Raw genomic sequence first — 17080 nt, 5'->3', positions numbered from 1 at the left:
AGTCTTATTCACACCGAAGTACACTGTACTCTCTGACCTCTGAACAATAACTGTAAACAAAATCAGCTTTCCAAACTTTCATGCGTTTTGAAGTCTTCAGTATAACTGCTGCTTGCAAGCAAAGAGATTTAGTGCATGCATTTCATAGCATGTTTACTCACCATTTAAACACTTGAGTGAGACATGCCCAACACTCTTGCTTAAATCGCTTTGAATAAGTTTCCCATACCCCATATTCTATTTCAGCTATTTTTCCACAGAAAGTCAGTAAAGATTTTTTTTTTCCTCTGAATTCCCCAATCACATCACTCCTACTTCTAAAGCCTTTGGCATCGATTTCATGTTCTTTATTTTTGTGGACATCTTATCACTGAAAACATACAAGGTTTTACTTTTAACAAAATTCCTAGAGGGAGAGCCTTTTGTAAAGAAGCTCAGTCCTTTATCCTCGCTAGCAAGGACATTTGGAGGTAGAGAAGGAGGTGAAAGGAAGAGGTTGAGTGCCCAATGCTGCTGTCTTATCACTGTTCCTGTAAGACTCCAGTATGTCCCTTGGGATTTAATGGAGACTGTTCAATGTTTGCTGTGACTCAGTAGCAAAAAAAGTGAAAAGAAATTAAAAAAAATAGCATCCAATTATCAGAGTTTTGATCAAGCCAATGGAAAAAGACAAAGACCTCCTTTCCCTTTCTGTGTCCTTGGCCTTTTTGTGAAACTGGCACAATTCAATTGAGTTAGACGTCTTACCTGGCTCGTTCTAATCTTCCCACTGTCCTGGCAATCAACAGGGAGGAAACCGAAGAAAGACCTTTTTTCTGGGTTCCACATCTTTCTTGACTCGTATCCCCTTCTCTAAGCACAATTTCTGTTTGAAGCATTTCCTCTCTTATATCTGAATCCTTAAGAAAAGAAATGTAAATTGGAGTGGGTATAGAAACATCTTGAGAAACTCCAGAATGTGCTGTTAATCTCATTAATGGTATCTGTACAATTCTTGTCTGGTCTTAGCATGTTTCCCTAACACAGGGCCAACTGAGCTATTCCAAGTCCCCTTAGGAACTACTCACATGCCTCTACTGCACCACATTGTGAACCTGCCCTGCCAAATGTGGGGTTTCAAAACAACTAGAAAAATTGAATCGAATAGGAACAGTGAAACAGAGCCAGTGCACGATCAGTTGATTTATAATGGCTTTTACCATGTCTGTAATACCAGTGGTTTCTGAATATGTGGGGGCAATTAAGGTTTTGTTTTAATTTTTATTTTTAATGTAATAGAAAGGCTTAAGTAAATTATATAGTCCATGGAATACTATAAATATTAATTTGTTCAAGTCCTCTATCATTTTTGTATTTTAAACTTCATTTATTTATTTATTCATGTACTTTTCTCTCCATTTACCACTCACTGATCCCTAACCACCCCAATAAGGCAGCCATGTTAATGTGTTAGATGTGCACCCTTTTGTTGGTGTGTATCATGCTAAAATATATGTCCCTTTTTAGTTTAACATTTTTCACTAACTCAAAAGGTCCTGTACAATTTGCAATATTTTTGTTTGTTTCACTCCGCACTGTATTTCTAAGTTCACCGAGTCTATTGCTTTAGTTTTTCTTTGTTTAACTCCATTCTATGTTAATATGCTCATCAAGTGTCGCGTTTCCAGATGCCATGTGGTATTCAACTGTGTATATCAGCCATGTTTTCTTAAATACTGCCACAGTGACGATGGTCACCTGCATTATATCCGACTTTCTGTCACAACAAACAACACTGCAATCACTATCCTTGTTCCCGCCTATGTTTGATGTGAGATTTATTTGGGATATGTATTGAGCAGAAGAGCTGTGGTGTTACAGAGAGCATGTGCATTTTATTAAATAAAGAACTTCCAGTTTCTGCTCCAGGAAAGAGCAATACTCGAGAGTTACTATGTGCCCAGTTCAAAACAAAGTTTGCCTTATCCAGCTGTCTAACTTCTTGTCAGTCTAGTGGGCATCAATTGTTATCTCAATGTTTTTCAGCAGCTTTACTGATATGAAACTGACATACAAGAAATACAATATATTTAATTTGTATGCCTCGATAGGTTTTGATATGTGAAATGGTCACCACATACAAGATAGTGACAATATCCACTATACCTAAACACCTAAAAGTTTCTTTATATCCTTTTCCACATTTTCCCCTTCCTACCTGGTTGTTTTTATTTCTTCACTTTCACTTATTATGATGGCTTGAAATTCTACCAACTATGGTGAAAAGAATTTGTGAGCACTGGCATTCTTTCATTGTTCCTGACCTTAGGAGAAAGCTTTCAAATGCCCTTTATTAGTTTGAGAAATTCTCCCATCTTTTAATTGACTGAGACTTTAGCTGGAATGAATGTTGGACTTTACGAATGCTTTTCTCTGCATTTGTAATTTATATGATTATGTGATTATTGTTTTAGTTTGTAAACATGGTAAATTATATTACTTGTTTTTTAAATGTTAGCCATCTTGTATTCTTGGTATAGAGGCCAATAAATCATGATGTATTGTCCTTTGTATATGTCGTAGGCTTTTACGAAATTTTAAAAATAATATTCTAATCTATGTTTATAAGAGATAGTAAGCTCTAATGTTCTTTTCTCTAATAATAGTATTCTGGTTGCTGGCAATCTTTTTTTTTTTTTCTTTTTTTTTTTTTTTTTAAGTGTGGTTTGAGGTGTTTTCCAATTTCTGTAGTTAAGTACTTCCACCATCAAGTTACCAAAGTGTCATGGCTGAACTCAGAGTGGGGAAGAGAAATTCACAGTAGGCTATCAGGAACAGGTGTAGACTGGTTCCAGCATACCACCAGCTCAGGTACTCTAATGCATAATACATATTGGTGAAGGAATAAAGCTAGGCACAACTCTTACCCTGCCAGTTGAGCTGGAACATGGAGACAATCGGTTTTAGAATGAAGACCCCTAATCACCACAGACCCAGTTAGCATCATACCCCTTTGTTTTTACTCCAAGAGACAATTTCTCCATTCAAACATTAATTATTAAATTCTTATAATTATATGAAGACTTGAAAGGAAACAGTAACTTCAGGTTGTAAACCAATATCCCTGAAGGTGAAGGGGGATAATGCATTTGTGGGACAAGAGCTCAAGTCAGTTTGATCAGTCTTCAAATGCTTTTAAAAGCTGTTCATCCAGCAAGGTTTTACTCTGCCTGATAGATCCTAGATGGGAGGCCTGGACAGCCATTTCCGACTTCTGTGGTAAAGAGGCAGGACATTATTATTAGAAGACAATGATGGTATGGGGAAATGGGCAGAACCAATCCTCAAGAATTCCCCTCACACAATAAACTCACTGATGCCCCTAGATGTGCACCCCAGGTTGCAGACATGAGCACTCTCCCCACCTCTCTCTCTCTCTCTCTCTCTCGTTCACAAGAACTTTCATGGTCTAAAGTTTTCTAATATTTTGTTTTTGTTAATTATCTCTTGCAAGCTTCTCTCTCATTTACTTGGTTTCATCACCGTTGATCTTGAAGGACTGAGCTTACAACCCTTCAAAACTTACCCCCAAAACATCCTTTAAACTAAACTAACCTGAATTGTACCATAATATGAATTTGTAGCAGGGTATATCTTTAAAAATTCTAGATCATTAATTTATCTCTTTTGTATATTGATTGTTTTGTACTCTATGGAAATTAGGAGAAGTTTAAAATTTGGAATTAAGTCTAATTCAGCTGTTATTTAATATTTTAGAACAAATAATAAAGAATGAGTCTTGATTATCACAAGTAAGAAAAATATAGAGAAAATATTCCCATATTCTTCTCCCAACACTCTTAAACCCTGAAGCTGTCTGCATATTAAAAAGGAAATAATTTATTCTAGACTGAAATATAAATCAAAGGTTTACGGCATAGTTCTACCAAGAGCTCCTCAATGTAAATCCCTTTAGCAATTTAACTGGGCAGCTAGAGATATGTGGCTACTGGGAAGAACTGAGCATATTTATAAAACTGAAACATATGAGGAAGATAATTAAGATGCCTATATGCATGAAGAATCAGGCTTCATCGTTTACTTGAGGGCAATTTACTAGAACTTGAAAGAGTCTTAGGACTAAGTGCTAACAATGTGTATGGGATCATTATATGTGAGGTTGTGTTACAGAGCTCTACTCTGAAATTCCTCACAAATTTGAAAAAGTGATAAGTTATCTTATGCAATAATATAGTGATTCATCTCCTTGACTACAGCTGCATGTAAAATTGCTGAAATGGGTAACTTTGAACATCAGACTACTGTCTTTAATTTCTTTGAAAGAAAAAGTATACATATTTTTTTATAAATTCCTTGCATCAATCATGCATTTCCTTTTAAATAATAAAGTAGAAATATTTGCCATTTATTATAAATCTATTATAAATACCAATTAATACATATGATATAAGAAGAAATAAGTATACAATTATATAAGCTAGAAAAGGTAAAATGTACTCAAGAATGAGAGAGTACCAAAGCTGCCTTTGCATTCCCTTGCCTTTGCATGCGTACCACCAAATAGGTATCTCCACTTACCCAAAAACTTTGATTGACAACTCAGTGATTAAGCCATTCCCCTTCACAGATGAGAACTACTTACTTTTATATTTCCAATATTTAGTGCAGCTGGTCAGATAGGAGAATCTGATTAGCTATTGCCTAAAATGTATTTGGCACCTAATACAGTACTAGAGAATAATCAATAATTGACTAATTAAAGCTGTTACCAAGGAGAAAAGCTCATCACTTATAATCTTTATTTTAGAACAAAATCAAAATTAGCAAAAAACAGGTTTTACATTTCAAAAACAAAATCATTACTATGACTCATATTCTGTAAGAATTCAAAATTTGTCAAATCTAGCCACTTAAAAATAATTACACCTTTATATTTAAATTCCTTAAAAGTTTAAGTGCATCAGCTTCATATATATATATAATGATCCTTTTAAAAGTATAGCATTTACATTTTTTAAAATGATTCATTTGGTCACAGATTGACAGCACTTTAAGATTAGTGACTATTGCCACATGTTTCATAATTCAAACTTTTTCTAATCTTGTTAAAAGCATTATTTTAGGTACTATTTCATTCAGGTAATTCTTCATTTGCCTTCTTTATCATCTAAAGTGAAGGTAATTTTCATATTCATTAAAAATATCTCAATTTATTTTCACAAATCCCAAATATTCAATCTGCCATACATCAGTTTTTAACAGACTTGCAGTTGCTTTAAAGAACCCCACCCTCAAAACAAATTGATAATTCACATTGTTTATTTGAATATGTACAAAAAGGCCAGAATTTCAGAGTATCATCAGTAAATAAAGATTTTGCTAAAATTTTTTAAGAAAACTAGAATAAGAAATCCTTCCTTCTGTAGAAAAATCCTTCTATTTGGAATAGTTACACTTCCTACTTGGAGGACAATCTCAGTTTATGTTTATGCCAAAGAGGAAACAATGCTTTTTGTAAACTAGAAATTCATCTCCAGCAAAGTATAGACTTAGTTTGCTAGAGTTATCTATACTCATAAAATATATTATAGGAAAACAGAAATTATTTGCTAAAAGTAGCAAAAAAAATCAAACCAGTAACAATGACAAACAGGCTGATTAACCTTATCCAAGGGCAAGGCCCAAACTTGTCTTATCTCAAGCAAGATGAGTTTGTTATGAAATCCACAGCCTCATAGAAATGACAATTTTTTGAGAATGAGTAATATTCACATAAAGATGGAAAATAGTTCATATTCTCCTTGGACTTTTATTCCCTTTGCTGTAGAGATTGTATTCAGATTTTTCTATCATTAAGTAATGTTCACAAAATGATAGAAGCTTCACAGGAACTATCTTTTTCCACTGCAACACATTAAATCATATGTTTTCAAAGTGCTATAGTATCATGGGAAAAAGCGTCCTGGGAAAGAGTCATGTCCTCCTGCTTAGTAGAAGAAACACCAGATTTTGATGCATAATGTGCCACATATATTAGTGAATAATATTGAATTAATGAAGTAAAATTATAATCATTTCTTGGACTATCATAAGTTTATGTTCTTTTATTGTATACCTAATATCAGGAATTCCTCGTTGTTGAATAACTTAAAATGTTCCTATTTACATTAAGATGTTTAAATGATTGAAAGTTATGAAAATAAAATGAAAGATAAGGCAATATTACTTTAAAATGCAATATAATAGAAGATATATAAGAATGGTGGTAGCATGAATTGCAAACGAGCACAACACAATGATTTTTTTATGACTTCAAGTGATTGGTTAAGCATGTCATAAACATAAGAATTACCATGATAATGTTACACAGCGTTAAACAGAATTTGCACTGGTGTCTGAGATGTATTATATATAAGATATCAAAGTGAGATGGGAGGTGAACCAATATGCAGATCTATAAAGAAAGTAAATTTGTACTACTTAGATGACTCTTGAATTCTCTCATTTACCTTATGCACCTATAAAGTATTAAAAAGAGATTCCATGGGGAAAAATATAGAGGAAAATGTATTTTAGAAAATTTCAACTTTGTTATGAGTTTCAGCATTCACAAGGATAGAGAGGAGTTTGTGACCCTCACCTCAAACCTAATGAGAATGGCAACAGTGAGACAACTCAGAGAGAATAGTACTTGTCTCCCACATTCAGCGGAACCCTTTAAGCTTGTATCTGAAGAACCTAGATTAGATTCTACCACTATGGGCATGTGGTAATATGGAAAGGGGGTGGGGAGGAGAGAGAAGGACTGACAGAGGGAGGTGAGGAAAGAGAGAGAGAAAGGAGGGAGGGAGGGAGAGAGAGAGAGAATGTTTTAGGAAGTAGCATTACCAACAGCATGGCTAATTGTATCTCACATGGATGGAGATGGGTCACATAAAACAAGTTTTATATTCAATCTCTAAAGATCTTCAGTTGACAAGGAAGAATGAGGAAAATCAAAAGTTGCTGACAAAAGAGCAGCAGCTAGAGTAAAAACTTAATTGTCTGTGAAATGGAAGTTACTGGTAGAAGAGAACAGCAAGGATTCTCTACAAACCCATAAAATATCTTACATGAAAATCAGGTTTAAGCTCTTGCCTAGACAGTGTCTGAGGACATCGTAAGTAACTTCAAAGTCAAAGAACTCTTTACTTCCACTTACTTTCTACTCATATTCTCAAGCCTAGAAGAGCCAAAACTCCATGATAAGCAAGCCCGAGGATGAGGTAACTGTCCACAACCTTCTTCACATCCCACCTGAGGAGAAAATATATCCTATGTGAATATGGCTCATTGGGGAGAGTGGAGAAGATTTAATTCCAAACCAAGATTTTGGTTATGATTAATTAGCCAAATGAGAGATTTTAATTACTTAATTGCAGCTTGTTTTTATTACTTGAGTCTAACCATCAAAATCATGTTTCCATACAGCATGGTGACTATTGTTAATAATATTGTACTGTATATTTAAAAGTTGCTAAGGGAATAAATCTTAAAAGTTTTCATTATGAGAAAAACATGTGTAACTGTATAGTTGTGGATGTTAACTAGACTTATTGTGGTGAACATTTCAAAATTTATACAAATATCAGGTCATCATATTGTATACCTGAAGCTAATATAATATTGTATGTCAATTATACCTTAATATACAATGAAAAAAGTCATGATTCATCCTACAATTTTCTAGCACTGTCGTAACAAAACTTTCTCTACTAAACAAATTTTAAATGGTCAGTGGGAAAGAATAATTAAGTTGTTTTTTTGTTGTTCATATCCCATGATTCATGCTTGTTAAATGTGCTGGTTACAGTAGAAAATAAAATTTCATCTGGGTATCAAAATTCACACAAATGTATCCTTAAAGGTAAGAGTATTTTAAATAACACAATAGATAGGTCTTCTCTACCAACTTGATTTTTTTTTTTTTAATTTGGCTGAGAAACATCAATGGCAGAAATCCTAAATTGTTCATACAAAACAGCCCCAAATCTGCCACAGATATCCATGATATCAGGAAAATCTCTAGACAATAGAGGTATTCAATGCAAAAGCAAACTGAAGTTAGAGGGGAGTAGAATGAGAGCAGCTGCTCTTTAGAATAATCTGTAGAAGGTAAAGGGATTTTTATTTTTAGGTATGTACGTATTTTCTGTATGGTTTCACAGCAATCGCAGGAGTGTAATAGAATGGTTTCACATGTGATTGTGAAACTGAAAACTTTGTAAAAAGCACTGACTGGAGTCCTGTTAATCACGTCTTTCCTACATTAGGTTATAAAAACCAACCCACTCTTTTGACATCTCATTCCCAAAATAACAAATTTGTCATTAAACCAGAGCTATAAATTCAAGCTTATTGATATCTCTATTGGCACAGTGGCACGAGGAGCTATAAATATTACTTACACTCTTATTACTAACTTGAAAGTCCAACTCAGAGGAGAGATAAATCACTCTGACTTCCTAGAAGATAAGAAATGGGCAGGAGAATTATGTAATTTCCTATATGATGAAAAATTATATTAAATGAAGTTGTTCAAATTTCTACTTAATTCAGTCTTATCAACACTTTGCATATTATAATTTCTCAATTAATAAAAGGGGATGAATGAACTTACATTAATACTCTTCATAACTTCATTCAATAAACATTTATGCAACAGGCAGCATTCCCAGAAGTATGGCAGGGAATGAAATAAGATAGAGATGCTGTTCACGTGAACAAAGCATCTCAGTGAGTACATGGTACTATATATTTGAGGAGGTTACAAAATGAAACCTTGTGGTGTAGGAAGAAAACTATAACTTCTCAGTTCTATCCTTAACTAAAAAATATGCACTTCAATCAAAACTTTATCCCCCCAACTTCTTCTGGAACAGCTCTTCAAAAGTTCAACAATTTCCAGTCACAAATTTCATGGGTCAATTCTCAATCTACATTATATTAAATTCTCAATGGTAATTATAGCCTCGTTCAATGAACACTCTGCGTTTGATCTCCGGCCGACCTCACTCTCCTTCCTGGTTTTCCATCACACTTTTGCTCCTTTTCAGTCTCATTTACAAGATCATCTTCTTTCCAATTTCTAAATGTTGCTGCACGCCTTTTCTCTCCTCTCAGTACCTTCTTTCTTTGTTTCTCTCCCTATGTGATCTCATTCATTTTCTTTTCTTTATAGTTAAATGTTATCTATAGTTTGATCACTTCCAAATTTTGTTACAGTTCTGATTGCACTTCTGAAATCTTGAATCATATATCCAAGTAATTGCTTGACATCTCCAATTAGACAACTAATAAGTCCAAATATTACTTAGCCCGAGCTAAAATACACATTTCTATAATACCTCCAAATCTTCTCTTCTCTATCTGCAATCTACCTGCCAAAAATCCTAATGGCATCCTTAAATCATCTCTTGTCTCTTATCAGATGTATCAGTAGATCACCTTGCTCTTTGGTCACAGGTTCCAGTCAATAACCTTTGTTGCCTGGACTACTGTTACCTCCCAGTTTCCACTCTTTTCCAGCTATAGTCTCCTTCACAGAATTTGAAAGACCATTTGAATATGTCAATCTTATATCACTTCTCCATTAAACTTTTCCAATATATTTTTCTTCTTTTTAAACCACACATAAGATAACATATGACTGCCTTACCATATGAATTTGCACCTGCAGTCTCCTTGGATTATCTTTATTTCCCTTGCTCATGTCAGTTCACTCAAGACAGCATTTTTTACAACTCTGAATGCACCAAACAAACATCTGCTTCAGAGCGCTGAAGCTTTGAAGCTCAGAAGAGCTCTGAGCTCTTCTTTCAGATATTGGCATAGCACCAGTTCATCTTATTCATATGCCTGTTAAAATGTCACTTCATAAGAAAGTCTTTCCCTGACCTGTCTTATTAAAAATACCTGACTCATATCTCATTCTGTATTTGTTATCTGCTTTAATTTACTTCATAACACTTACCACGATCTGATGTTCTATGAGGTCTGACAATTATGTAAGTTCACGAACTCATCCTGGAAAAAGTGCTACATACCTCATTGCTGAATATCACTATGGTCACCTTCAAAGTACTCCCCATGGGAAGCTAGACACCGACTCTAGTGCCTAGTCCACCCTTCAAAGTAATTTTGGAACTCTCTGGAACGGCCATCAGAGCTGTCATCATATTCCCTTGATGTCCTGAATGTCATCAAAATATCTTCTTTTCAATATTTCCTTTATCTTCAGATAAAGAAAGAAGTCATTAGGGGCCAGATCAGGTGAGTAGAGAGGGTGTTCCAATACAGTTATTTGTTTACTGGCTAAAAATTCCTTCACAGACAGTGCCATGTGACTTGGTGCATTGTCATGATGCAAGAGCCATGCACAGTTGGCAAAAAGTTCAGGTCATCCAAATTTTACACACAGCCTTTTCAGCACTTACAAACAGTAAACTTGGTTAACTGTTTGTCCAGTTGGTACAAGTTCATAATGAATAATCAATCTGATATCAAAATAGGTTAGCAAAAGCACTTCAAGTAGTCCACAAACTTAATTGTCAGACCCTGTGTTATATACCTATATGTTTATTTATGTATTCCTAAAGTGTGCATAAGGAAAGGGATATTGTCTTTTATTCACTGTGGTATGGTATCTAGCAGAGAGCAAGTACTCATCATCAGGGAAATGCAAATTAAAACTCTAATAAGATATCACCTCACACCTGTCAGAATGGCTACTATCAAAAAGACAAGAGTGCTGGTGAGGATGCAGAGAAAAGGGAACCCTCATACACTTTTGGTTGGAATGTAAACTGGCTCAGCCACTATGGAAAAAGGAGAGTGCCTCAAAAAATTAAAAATAAGACTACCATATAATGCCGCATTCCATTTGTGGGCATTTATCCAAAGAAAACAAAAACATTCATTTAAGGAGATATATGCACCCCTATATTCATTACAGTATTATTTACAATAGCCAAGATATGGAAGCAACCTAAGTTTCTGTCGAATGGGGAAAGAAAAGGTGGTAAATATATACAATGGAATATTACTCAGCCATAGGAAGAATGAGGTCATGCCATTTGTGACAGTATGGATGGACCTAGAGAGTACTACGCTATGTGAAATAAGTCAGACAAGAAAGACAAATACCATATGATTTCACTTATATGTGGAAAATAAAAATCAAACTAAATGAACAAATAAAATAGAAAAAACAAAACAAAACATAGATACAGAGAACAAAATGAGGGTTGCTTGATGGGAGGGGAGTTGCAGAATGGGTGAAAAATGTGAAGCAAAGGAATAATTACTACATACATTACCATGATGGAAGAGTGTTAGATCCATTATGAGAAAATGGCACAAGTATCCTTCTCTAGGGTGATGCAATTGCAATGTATTGCTGTGTACCATGCCCAAATAATTATAAGTTAAAAATGTGTGTGTATGATTATATATATTTGAAATTAGAAATATATATTAATTTATATATATATTACATATATTAGTTTAATTGAAAATATATATTAATAATTAGTTAAATATATTTCTATATAACATAAATATATTTAGTATTTACATAATTATTTTATATTTATTAAAATATTTCACACATCATTTAACTTTATATATAATAAATATTTAATATATACAATTAGTTTATATCTGTTATATTTTATATAATAATTCAATATTTAATATATATGTCTAACTTCAATTAAATACTCAAAAAATAGAAAACAGTTTAAAAATATTCCTGGAAAAATAATATATTAAAATATTACTATTATAAATATTTAGGAGAATGAAACAAAGGTAGACCTGCTATTTACCTTAACCCTATCAAGAGTATGCCATAAGTCACATTAAGAAGTCAAATGATTATCAAATCAGATATGACAAAAAGTTAATAAAAATATTTAAAGTCAAGGTGGTGACTATTTGAAATAATGTTTGTAACCACTATCATTAATAATAAATTTTATCCTAAAGGCATATTGTGTTTTGAGATATGTACTAGTAATTAGAATGTGAAACCACATGTCTACCGTTTATTTCAGTGATATTTAAAGAAATATAATCCTCATTCTAATATTTTATGTTTCACTAAATTTAGCAGTATTTGACAATCTTATACTTGAAAACTATGCTTGAACACTTCCTTTGTCATTTGTAACCTAATAACCACATACCATTGAGAAAATGTTTTACATCCCATCTACACAAAATGGATAAAATGATATACAGAAATATGGGAATAAATTAAAACGTAGTCCTCTTTTAGCAAATTATATTGAAAGACATAAAAATGCCAAGTATCAGGAAAATGATGGAAATTTCTACAGACTGTTTGAAAAGTGAAATGCCCCAATGTTCTAACTCTTAGGAGTCACTACAAGAAAACTAGTTCATAAAAAATATATACTCAACAATAAATTATTATTTTAAAGTTAATAGGATGCTTCATGAAAAATTATGAAACTGTAACCACTGAGTTGATTTGATTTGCATTGTAATGACTCAGTGAATGAAATGATGGTTCTAAGACAATGAGCCAGTATTCTCAATAGACTATACATGTTCATCAATGTGATTAGTTTTAATACTCAAGATAGTTAGAATGAAATATAATCATGAAAATAGCTCCCATGAAATAGGGACAACATAAAATAGTGGCATTGCATAGCTATCTATTCAGAATCCCATTCAAAACAGTTGGTCCAAATTTGTTGACCTAACTTATGATGAAAAGTGACTGTCAGTAAATGGTGCCAAGCATCTATTTAAGGGGAAAAAGAACACATATAATTAATCTACAGTGCCAAGTTAAAAATCACTGTTTTCAAAATGAGTTAAAATGTTTTGAATTAAAATTGTGCTACAGTAAGAACATTTGAATAATGAATAGTTGAAAGTACTTCCAACTATTCAAAAGTACTTTCAACTATTCATTTTAAAACGTTTTTTTGCTTGTTTTGTATATGGACATCTAAATATCCTGGCAAAAGTTTTGAAAAGAATAAACTTGATTCTTACTGACTTGTCTTTGCACCTTGGTCAAAAATCAGTGTGGGTTTCTTTTCTGTTTCATTCATTTATTTTTATACCTTTAACCCAATGCCACTCTCTCCTCATTATTACAATTTTAATTATATAATAATGTTGATGTATGGTAGTGTTTATTCCTTCACTTTTATTCTTCTTTTGGACACTGTATTGGCTATTGTAGGTAATCTTTTGGATTTCCATACAAATATTATAATCAATTTGTAAATTCATACTAAGAAAAATAGAGTCCTATATTTTTCATTGATGTTGTATTACCTCTACGGGAAAATTTGGAGAGTTTTCTGACCCACAAACACAGTATATACCTCCATTTATTTAGGCATTATTTTATTCAATAATTCCTCCCAGCAGTGGTTAAATTTTTCAGTCTTTAGGTCTTATACATATTTTGTCAGATTTATCTCTATTTCACATTTTGATGTAAATATAAATGTTAAAATGTTGCCATTTACAAAAGCCTCAAATTTTAAAATTTAAAAAAAGCAACAAATCCAAGAAAGGATATCAAACAACTTTATGGAAAAGCAATATGCATTTGATATATTATAGAATTGTACACCTGCAACATATATGTTATTAACCAATGCTACCCTAATAAATTTAATTTTAAAATACTTTATTAAGATTTCCTTAATAAAGAATGCCAAAAAAGAGAAACATTCATGATTAGAAGTTTCAAAATATAAAGTTGTCGTTTCTGCCAAATTAATCTATAGATTCAATGAAAACAAATAAAATCCAAGCAAGTATTGGTATAGTTTTATGTGTGTGTGAGTACATGCGTGCATGACTGAAACTTCAAAAATATATTATAAAATTTATGGAGAAGTAAGGAGTAAGGAACAATCAAGGCACCAATGAGCACAATATGTGAAAACAAGACTTAATCTGTGTAAAATGTATTATATAACTCAGTAATTTATAAAGTACAATATTAGAATAAGAATAGATTAAGGAACAATAGAACTTAAATGGAAACTTTATGGCACAACTAGCATTGCAATTTAATGGAGAACATTTCGAATAGTTAATAAATAATGCAGAGACATCCAAGAGAAATTGGAAGCCAAGCACACATAGACCAAAATCCTTTCGGTCATTATCAAGTGATATGAGAAAAAACATATATATATAGTTGAAAATTTCTATTCTTTAAATCATAAATAAAGCAAATGGAATGGTAAGACAAAAACTGGACGAAAGCATTTGTAACAACACATAATATTCCAAATGTACTTATATCCATAAAAATAATGGATGGCTACAAATTGTAATAGTAGCATACAAATATACAAGGGACCTAACAGAAAAAAGCAAATGTCTTGAAAAAGTACTACATAGAAGAGAAAATATGAGTGACTAAATTAAAGAACATGCTCAGCCCAACAAATAGAAAAATCACAAATTTAAACTTAAGATATTATTTCACACCCATCACATTGTTAGAAATTCAAAAAACTTGACCATATCAATTATTGCTAAGGGCTAAGAACAAACCAAACACATAGATTGATGGGAATATTAAACACTTTAAAAAACACTGGGCATTCATCATTTATTACAGGTTAAAAAGCTTATTGCCTATAGCGCTAGGAATTCTACTTCTATCTTCAGGGAAATTCTAAATATGTGTATTAAAAGGCATTTGAAAGATTATTTATTGCAATAAAATCCATCAACAATATTATCTTCTGTTGCATATCTTCATAAAATTTTTCACATCTGACTTTTAACTTAACTTCTGTTAGCACCTACTCAAATGTCAGAAATTAAATCCTAATGCATGGGTTACTGTAATGGGGGATAATATTGTTAAAATATTAAACAAATGTGTTTTAATATCCCCTTATATTATTCCAGCCATAAACTGAATTATGAGGCATGTGCACCCAGTAAAATAAAAGCCAATTATCACAGAAAACGCACAGAACAGTGATTAGCAGAATCTCACATTTGGCTTTCTTTAATCGGTATTGTGACAACGGTTTGCATGTCAGTACCTGAAAAGCAGTAAAAGGGGTCCTTTAAATTTCTAAGCTACTCTTTTCTACTTGTTAAATCTAGAACTGGAAGGGGTATAATTTTCAGAATTTACTATAAATAACAGTAGTAGCCATATAGTCATGTAAAGGAGTCATGGCAGAGCAAAGCAGGAAAGAGAGTCTTTTCCATAAATGATGCTAGGTGAGCTCTATGTCCACGTGGGAAAACAGTGAAAATCCATCCCCTTATTCCTTATGCAAAATCCAGTCCACTGGATTGCAGATCTAAATGTTAGAGGTAAAAATATGTTGCTAAATCTCTGTTTAATTATTATTATCATTTTCTTTCTGTGTTTTAATTTGGATATTTCTATTGACCTGTCTTTGAGTTCGATGAATTTTTTTTTTCTTTTTCTGCTCTGTCCAGTCTTCTGTTAAGTTTACCCAATGAATTTTTCAATTCAGAAACTGTCTTTTTCAATTCCAGAGTTTCTCTTTGGTTTGGTGTGTTTAGTCAATATAGCCAGACATTAAGCTGTGCTGTGGCTATGTTGTTGTTACAATCACCCTGAACACACCAAAGGCTTCAAATTCTTCTCCTATCACCTTAAACTTGGGAGGTGGGATGATCATTTGGGAGGATTGTCTCAGTCAGTTCTCTCTCAACTAAAGACTCCCCTTTATATCTGTGCCTCAGAGAGGTCTCTCTCCATGCATTTACACCTAACCCAGTAGCATGCTGATGTCACTCAGTTCTTGCTGGTCTGGTCATGATGGGCTGACAGACAGGGCATGCCCCCTTCTGGTTCACATCTGTTGTAGGCAGGCACTGTGTTCCTGGCTCTCAAAGGGGGTGATTCAGTTATCCTGCCCTACTCCTAAGTAGTAGGGGGATCTTTAATGGTTTGGGACGATGACATTTTCCCATGTCGCCCTCAGGAACAGGGATTTCTGATCTTTCCTGTTCCTCTAGCAGCAACTAATGTTCACCTGTGCTCTTATCCCAGAAAATGGAAAAAGAGAAAAAAAAAGAAAGAGAGAGAGAGGGAGAGAGAGAGAGAGAGAGAGAGAGAGAGAGAGAGAGAGAGAGAGAGATGGAGGGAGGGAGGGATGGAGGGAAGGAGGGAGGGAGGAAGGAAGGAAGGAAGGAAGGAAGGAAGGAAGGAAGGAAGGAAGAAAGAAAGAAAGAAAGAAAGAAAGAAAGAAAGAAAGAAAGAAAGAAAGAAAGAAAGAAAGAAAGAAAGAAAGAGAAAGAAAGACATCTAAGAGTACTACTGAATGTAACACTGTTGGGGAGAGAGATGAGAGTGGGACCTTGTGCCTTTCCAGTAGTGGCTGCCTCCTACACGTCTCTGTGGGAAAGGCTTTCTCATGTTCTTAGATGACCCCAGTCTTTCTCCTGAGTACCAGTCAGATCTGTGGAGAAGAGCCTGCTAATCGAAGCAACTCCCCTTGCTTGAGTCTATCGCTCCTGGAGAGTCTATGCCCTTCCAATACACCACAATTGCCTTTAGCAATGTGTTATTAGTGAATTCTTACCTATTAGTAATTTTCCCAATTCCTGCCCCAGGGAAGGGAGTGCTCATGCCCCACCTCTCCATGGAGACTTCTGTCTTTCCTTGAATTTCAGATGAGTCCATTGTCTTGTGACCTCAGCTCTCTGATGTGTTTAGGAAATGTTAGATTTTATATAGCATTGGGCTTTTACGTGTTATAAGGATGAGAGCAGCATTCTTTCTAGCTCCATAGATCCTAAGCTGAAATGGAGACTGCCTCATTTATTATTTTATCTTCCTTATAGGTTCACATTTTCTTGTGTCTTTATATACATTAATGTTTGATACGTTCAACTTTTATATATATATATATATATATATATGGTTCAACTAAGACTGAATTGTTTATTGTTTGCTTTATTCTGTTTTGTTTTTTCCCAGTAAGGACTTGTTCTTTCCTCTTGCACGGAGTTAAGATGAAGCTGATCGTAAGTCTAG

This window comes from Rhinolophus sinicus, linkage group LG03 (genome assembly GCF_036562045.2).
Source record: "Rhinolophus sinicus isolate RSC01 linkage group LG03, ASM3656204v1, whole genome shotgun sequence".
Lineage (NCBI taxonomy): Eukaryota > Metazoa > Chordata > Mammalia > Chiroptera > Rhinolophidae > Rhinolophus > Rhinolophus sinicus.
This window is presented reverse-complemented; position numbering follows the sequence as displayed.